The following is an 8,641-nucleotide window of genomic DNA, read 5'->3' on the forward strand; positions in this document are numbered from 1 at the left end:
CATATCATATCATATCGTCAACAAAGAGTGACAGTTTGAACTCCTCTTTCCCCATTTGGATACCCTTAATTTCTTTCTCTTCCCTGATTGCTATGGCTAGGACTTCCAGCACTAAGTTGAATAGAAGTGGTGACACTTGGCATTGACAGAACTGGATAGCTCTTCCAAGCAGAAAATAAAGAAACACTGGACTTAAATGGGACTCTAGAGCAAATAGGTCTAACATTTACAGAACATTCTACCCAAAAACTACTGAACATGCATTCTTCTCATCAGCACATGGAACATTCTCTAAGACTGATCACATCTTAGGCCAGAAGACATGTCTCAACAAATTTTAAAAAATAGAAATTATGCCATGTATCTCCTCAGACCATAGTGGAATAAAATTAGAAATCAGAGTTCGATCGGTAGCGGGAGCGGAGAGCGGACCCCAGAGAGCCCTGTGCAGCCCCACCGCACCGCCGGCCTAGTTACCATCACATATCGGGAGGAGCCGCAGCTGCCGCAGCCGGCCCCAGTCACCACCACCGCAACCATGAGCAGCGAGGCCGAGACCCAGCAGCCGCCCGCCGCCCCCACCCTCAGCGCTGCGGACACCAAGCCCGGCACCACGGGCAGCGGTGGCCCAGGTGGCCTCACATCGGCGGCGCCTGCCGGCGGGGACAAGAAAGTCATCGCAACGAAGGTTTTGGGGACAGTAAAATGGTTCAATGTAAGAAACGGATATGGTTTCATCAACAGGAATGACACCAAAGAAGAAGTATTTGTACACCAGACTGCCATAAAGAAGAATAACCCCAGGAAGCACCTTCGCAGTGTAGGAGATGGAGAAACTGTGGAGTTTGATGTTGTTGAAGGAGAAAAGGGTGCGGAGGCAGCAAATGTTACAGGCCCTGGTGGAATTCCAGTTCAAGGCAGTAAATATGCAGCAGACCGTAACCATTATAGACGCTATCCACGTCGCAGGGGTCCTCCACGCAATTACCAGCAGAGTTACCAGAATAGTGAGAGTGGGGAAAAGAATGAGGGATCGGAGAGTGCTCCTGAAGGCCAGGCCCAACAACGCCGGCCCTACCGCAGGCGAAGGTTCCCACCTTACTACATGCGGAGACCCTATGGGCGTCGACCACAGTATTCCAACCCTCCTGTACAGGGAGAAGTGATGGAGGGTGCTGACAACCAGGGTGCAGGAGAACAACGTAGACCATCAGTAAGACAGAATATGTATCGGGGTTATAGACCACGATTCCGCAGGAGCCCTCCTCGCCAAAGACAGCCCAGAGAGGATGGCAATGAAGAGGATAAAGAGAATCAAGGAGATGAGACCCAAGGTCAGCAGCCGCCTCAACGTCGGTACCGGCGTAACTTCAATTACTGACGCAGACGCCCAGAAAACCCTAAACCACAAGACGGCAAAGACACAAAAGCAGCCGATCCACCAGCTGAGAATTCGTCCGCTCCCGAGGCTGAGCAGGGCGGGGCTGAGTAAATGCCGGCTTACCATCTCCACCATCGTCCGGTTTAGTCATCCAACAAGAAGAAATGAATATGAAATTCCAGCAATAAGAAATGAACAAGATTGGAGCTGAAGACCTTAAGTGCTTGCTTTTTGCCCGTTGACCAGATAACTAGAACTATCTGCATTATCTATGCAGCATGGGGTTTTTATTATTTTTACCTAAAGATGTCTTTTTTGGTAATAACAAACGTGTTTTTTAAAAAAGCCTGGTTTTTCTCAATGCGCCTTTAAAGGTTTTTAAATTGTTTCATATCTGGTCAAGTTGAGATTTTTAAGAACTTCATTTTTAATTTGTAATCAAAGTTTACAACTTGATTTTTTCAAAAAAGTCAACAAACTGCAAGCACCTGTTAATAAAGGTCTTAAATAATTAAAAAAAAAAAAAGAAATCAACTCCAACAGAAACACTTAATTGTACACAAAGTCATGGAAATTAAACAAGCTACTGCTGAACGATTATTGGGTCAAAGAGGAAATTAAAATGGAAATCAAAATATTCCTCAAACTAAATAACAAAGGTGGCACAAGTTATCAAAATATGTGGTATTCAGCAAAAGCAGTCCTAAGGAGAAAATTAATACCCTTAAATGCCTACATCAAAAAGACAGGATGATTACAAACCAACAATATAATGAATCATCGAAGGAACTAGAAAAGAGAAAACCAATCCTAAATCCAGAAGAAGAAAAGAATTACTAATGTCAGAGAGAACAAAATGAAATCAAAAACAAAAGAATATTACAGAATATTGATGAAACAAAAAGTTGGTTCTTGAAAAGATAAACAAAATAGGAAATAGAAATAGAAAGAAAGAACTCAAATAAACTCAACCAGAAATGAAAAAGGAGATGTTACATCTGACACCATAGAAATGCAAAATATCATCTGTGAATATTGTAAAAATCTCTATGCACATAAAATCAAAAACATTGAGGAAATGGACAAATTCCTGGAAACACATAACCTCCCAAAGCTAAATCAGGAAGATATAGAACTCCTGAAGAGACCAATTATAAGTGACAAAATTGAAGCAGCAATAAAAAAAATAGTCCAACCAAAAATGTCCCAGACCAGATGGTTTCAGAGTCAAATTTAATCAGACCTACAAAGAAAATTGGTACCCACACTGCAGAATGTCATAATATCAAGAAGGAAGGAATCTTCCCCAACTCATTCTATGAAGGCAGTGTCACCTTGAAACCAAAGCCAGGAAAGGACACAACAAAAAAAGAAAACTACAGACCAATATCCCTTACAAATATAGATGCAAAAATTTTCAATAAAATTCTATCAAACTCAATTCAGCATCACGTCACAAAAAACAATCCACCACAACCAAGTTGGCTTCTTCCCAGGGATGCAAGGATGTTCAACATATGTAAATCCATAAATGTGATTCACCACATAAATAGAAGGAAAAACAAAGATCATATGATCATCTCAAAGATGCAGAAAAAGTATTCAACAAAATTCAGCACCCTTCTATGATAAAAACTCTTAACAAAATAGGCATATATAGAACATACCTCATAATTATAAAAGCAATAGACAACAAACCCACAGCTAACATTATACTGAATGGGGAAAAGTTGAAGTTCCCACTCAGAACTGGAACAAGACAAGTCACATATTTTTTAAAGAATAATTTTTCAGGACATATTCCATTTTAATGATTCAGTAGTGCTTAGGTAAAGGTTTAAGAAGAGAAATCTGAGACAAATCCAAGCACTTGTGTTTTCCCTAAGTTAGAAATTACAGTCCTGAATGAACTACTAAAGTTTACTTTAAAACCATCCCATTACATGCCTCTACTTGGAATAGTTACATTATGGTAAACGAGGACTTTTTTGGGGGTCTGGGTTCTATATATTTTGAGGAGAGCATCCAAAATATTTCCCCTCTTACATACCCCACCTGCATGGGCAGAGTGAGAATTTGACACCGTAGTCATGTGTGCACTCCTGCCATACACACCTGTACTTGCAGAAACCCACCTCATTTGTACTGGTGAATAAAACCCAGGGCAGCTTGTGTCTCTTATTTAATTTCCATCAAGATTGGCGTTATAACTTTAAAATCTTGGCACTCTCAAGTGTGAATAGATTCGTGTAATATTAGTCGCTCCTCTTTGTGTTTATAAATTATGATAGTATCTCTTTCCATCTCTTCCACTTGCATACTGCCAAGACTTATTAAACTGATATGAGTTAGTCATGCCTGGTACTAAATGAGTTGTAGTAACTTTTGGAAATTCACTGGGGTGTGATTTATTTTAGATAAACAAACTTGCCTATAAACATTCCAAAGTTAAAAGCTTGTTTTTAAAACTAAAATTTGATAATAATATGTTCTCTCATCTTTATTCAATCTTTTCTCAGTAAATGTGTATTCATTGTATTATATGTGAGAATATAAGAGTTTAAAATATTCATTCTCAGTTCCCATTTTTTGTTAGTTTTATCATTACTTTGTTTCATAGAGAAAAGAGATTTAAGCATAGCTGCCTGTTTCTCAAATTTTGGATATCAGATAACTTATATTTATTTTATTTTTAGACTAATTTTCTATGTTCCCAGTCTTCAGTGTTAATAATTATTTGATAAATAACATCAAGGAAGTCTATACCTACTCTGTTGTCTTAAGGTATGTATGCAAAGTGATTCTATAAGCTATTAAGACTATGGGATATTGTTACATGGATTAATAGAGGTTCTCATTTCTTAGAAAATTAAATTGTAGAATGATCTGGTTACCATGTTTTGATATTTTCCTTATGGATGCAAAGAGTTTTAGTAGAGTACCTTTCAGCATTTGGCTTGACATACAATCACAGTAAGTTCAAAGAATCTTCAAATCAAAGTGCTGAGCTATGTTGTAATAAAAAAAAGGTACCACACTCTGAACCTGAAATATAACTGAGAGAGAACATATTTTCCTGGCCATTCTGGTGGTAGCACATCATGGGGTTGTGGTTAACCAACCAGCATAATTCTGATTCAGCCTCCACCTTCAGAAAATGGGAAGACTATCCCAACTCTAATTCTTCCCCACAGGTTCCAGAACTCCCTAAGCAAGGTTGCTTGTCCTCCTGATATTTTTCTCATAATCACAAGATTGTATTCTTTGCTTTTTCCACTCTCAAAATGATGCTTTTGTGGATTTCCACTCTCTCGACTTTCATCTCTTCTCCCCTGGGCCGGTGGCTGTTTGGATACCCAGACCTTGCTCCCTAGATACCCCCAGCCCTCCTCCCTTCCCACTGTTCTTTTGCCATCATTCTCTTTGGCTGCTAATATTGGCTCCGGGCTCAGAGCCTAATCTGGACATTGTGTTAATAGGTCCTATCTCAGGATTGCATTTATTCACTTATTCAATGAATATTTATTGAGAATCAATTATAAGTGAGGCTTTGTTTTGGGGGACTGGATACTCAGCATAGAAAAGAAAAACACTAAACCTATCCTTGCAGATAATTACATTCTAGTAGAAGGCAAGCAGTAAGTAAATAAACATACAATTATGATTTCAGTAGTGATACATGTTCTGAAAAAAAAAAAACTAAAGCAATAGAGACTGTCTCGGGCAGGGAGAGTAGAAGTGAGAAATTGTTTTGGATGAGGTGGATCAGGAAAGGCCTCATTAAGGAGGTAACATTTAAGCAGAAACCCAGATGAAATGAGGGAGGAAGTCAGGTGAGTATCTAAGGCAGAGGCCCAGGGGCTGTGGTAGGTTTGGTTTGCTTAAGAAACAAGAAGGTCATAGTGGCTGGAGAAAGAGGGAGGGAGAGTGGGAGGAGAGAAGGTCGGTGAGAAAGGAAGAAGTCGTTGCATAGAATTTTGTTCACCTTGGCAAGGAGTTTCAGCTTTATTTGGAGTACAGTGAGAATCCACTAAAGCAGCAGTCCCCAACCTTTTTGACACCAGGAATCGGTTTCATGGAAGGCAATTTTTCCACGGACTGGGGTGGGGGGTGGTGGTTTTGGAATGATTCAAGTGCGTTACATTTATTGTGCAGTCAAACCTCTCTGCTAATAATAATCTTTACTTGCAGTTGCTCCCCAGCGCTAGCATCACTGCCTCAGCTCCACCTCAGATCATCAGGCATTAGATTCTCATGAGGAGTGGGCAACCTAGATCCCTGGTGTGTGCAGTTTACAGTAGGGTTTGCACTCCTATAAGAATCTAATGCCACCACTGATTTGACACAAGGTGGAGTTTAAGTGGTGATGTGAGTGATGGGGAGTGGCTGTAAATACAGAGGAAGCTTCACTCACTCACTCGTCACTCGCCTCCTGCTGTGTGGCCCAGTTCCTAACAGGCCATGGACCAGTACCAGTCTACAGCCCAGGGGTTGAGGACCTCAGCACTAAGGGATTTTGAAGAGCAGAATAATGTGGTCTTGGTGGAGATAGTTGTGGCTTCAAGCCTTCTGTCACTTCTTGGGTGTAACCATCCATTCTACCATTATTTCTTCCAGCCCTGTTAGTAAAGGGACAAAAAAACCACTTTCTACTCATTTTGTTACAATAGTACATAAAGAACTTCACCTTAAACGCCAATGTTTTATAGTAATTTTATCCATACAGTCCTACCTGTAAAAGGCCCCATTCCCTACATGACTGGTCCAAGTTTCTGGGTCAGAATTTGCAAGGCTTTGGAAAAAGAGAGTAGCAGATATTCTACCATTCTCAAAATTTTCCTTTTAATCTCACCAATTATTTATTGTCCTGGAATAATGTTTTCCAATGATTCGCCTTCTGTTCTTGGGGTCAGATTTGTCCTCTCCCATGCAGTTCCCTGGCATCCTTTGCAAAAAGACGTCAGATAGGTCCACCTTTCTTTCTTTCTGGATACAGGAGCTCATTCTCAGACTCTGGCATCCCTTCATAATACAACCCTTGTACTGTGGCCTTAGAGGAGTCTTGGCCTCTGGACGGGTGACTCATAGCATCAATCCATTATGGCTCCTAGGGAGTCTCCTGTATCCTCTATGGGACTCCCTCAACCTTTCAAAAGTCAATATCCTGAGACCTCCTGAACAATTAACCTAATTGCCAAATTTTCTTCCTCTGGACATTTTGACTTCTTTTTTGCCATGTCTTCAAGGAAGATGAATGATTTTATTTAATATCTGCTTTCCACCTTGTTATTGTTTGTTCATTAAAAAATATTTATTAAAGTGACTCTGTACTTGACATTTCCTGAGAAATGAAATGCAAGTGTGAGCTAAAAAGTCAGTGATGAGAAGGTGCCCAGTGAACACATGGAGTCCTCGAAGTTAATTGCACTACTGAGGATTTGTGTCCATCTGCAGTTTTTGTTATTGTTGTTGTTGTGCTTTTGGCAAAGAGGTTTAGCTAAACAAAACCATCTACCACTTCACAGAAATACAAAGAATAAAATGGTTCTCATTTTCGACCAGCAGAATTTTTAGAAATAATTGATCTATTTGCCTGAAAAGTTAACATAGAAAGCAATACTTTTGCTTTTATGAGAAGACTAGGATCATTCTACTAGGGAGTTCAAATGCTCAGAAAGAATGTTTCTGTTTTTCTAAGGAAAGGTTTTCTGCTACATGGAGCCCAGATTTAGCTCTATTCTACTAGGGTGTTGAATTTTATGACCATCTACTCATCCTACCTTGATGGTGTTTATCATTTTACACAAATCTTTGATATGTATGTCCCATTATCAATAGCCTTTTCTTTAAGAAGTTAGTTTGTTCTTCAGTTTTTATATTATTACAAAGTTTCACTCTTTTACATTTCTTTTGTTTAAAATGTAAAATATCATATCCAAACACATCTTCATTTTTCTTCTCCATAAGTCGGTCTGCTATTGTGCTTACTAAATTCTGCCTCTGCACAAAGATATTATGTTCCTGTCTCTCTTCTCATTAAATTCATGGATGTTTTGACCATGGATATTGGTCACAACTTACTTTTTAATTTAAAACACAAGAAGTACTTGGAAAAATATAAATTCTCCAAATTTACTTGAAATGGTACAACCAATGATCCTACATTTTCTTTAAAGATCAGGCCTTGGCCTTACAGGGAATGAGACACTGGAGAGGGGATGCTTGCCTGGACCCACTCTGGCAGTGTATGGAAGATGCTCTGCTATAGGCAGCTCCTTGCTGCTGCCTTCAACCGACAACATTTAGAGGCCAAGATCCTAAAAACACTTTTTTTTACATCTTTGGACCAATTTCATTCTGAAACCTCTTATTGCAGTATTTCAAAAAAATGTTTTTGAAATTGTCCTTATGAATGCTTTGAGGTTGCTGCTTTCTGGTCCTCCTTCCTCTGCTTTCATCACTTGCTCTTGATTTTAGGGACGTTTACACTTAAGACATTTATTTAATTCCCTTTTCACCTTGGGTTTCTGAGTGCTGCATTTTTACTCCATTGTTATGCTTTGTTTTGCTTTAACCTGTTGCCAGATGTGCCCCATGGGACTGGAACAAACCGTCTGCCAGACACAATGCTGAATTCATTAACTTGTCATTTTCTTTGCTGTTGATGGGACCTGACAGACAGGCACCTCCATGAAAGGAGTATTTACCCAACACTGACATCTGCCAAGAAAAACAGAGGGGAACACAGACAGGCAAAGAAGGTAGAATGGGTGGGGGTACTCGTGTGTTTAGAGATTGGAAGAGCTTTTTAAAAAAGTTATTAACAGTCTGGGAACATGATTCCTGCTGTTGCCAAAAGCATCTCATCAGCGACACAAGACCTAATATCTGAGTTAAGGGGAAAACCTTGAACTCCTCACTTCCGAGACAACATGAATTAGAATCAGGACAGACTCCTGACAGGGAATGAACACGGTGATCTCAGCGTGAGTCTCTGTAGGGTGGTAGCCCACTGGATTACAAAATAATCTCTGGTAATTAAACACATTTGGCCTCTTTAGTGTGTGGGAGAAGTCACGGATGAGAAAATAAGAGGATTTGATTTTATGCAGGAAGGAGGGTGGTCTTGCTAAGGCAGGGTCAGCTATCGGGAAAGGAGGCAGGGGCAGAGGCATGTAGTTTGGCTGGCTGACATAACCCCTGGGTCGCCAGAAAACTGAAATCATGCCTTGACATTCTCATGATCTCACAGTTCCAGAA

At 40.0% G+C, this 8,641-nt stretch overlaps 1 pseudogene; it reads left to right on the forward strand.

Annotated features, from left to right (window-relative positions):
- Positions 1-468: 468 nt before the first annotated feature.
- Positions 469-1,557, forward strand: LOC138396638 (Y-box-binding protein 1 pseudogene; annotated as a pseudogene).
- Positions 1,558-8,641: the final 7,084 nt, after the last annotated feature.

This window comes from Eulemur rufifrons, chromosome 16 (genome assembly GCF_041146395.1).
Source record: "Eulemur rufifrons isolate Redbay chromosome 16, OSU_ERuf_1, whole genome shotgun sequence".
Taxonomy (NCBI): domain Eukaryota; kingdom Metazoa; phylum Chordata; class Mammalia; order Primates; family Lemuridae; genus Eulemur; species Eulemur rufifrons.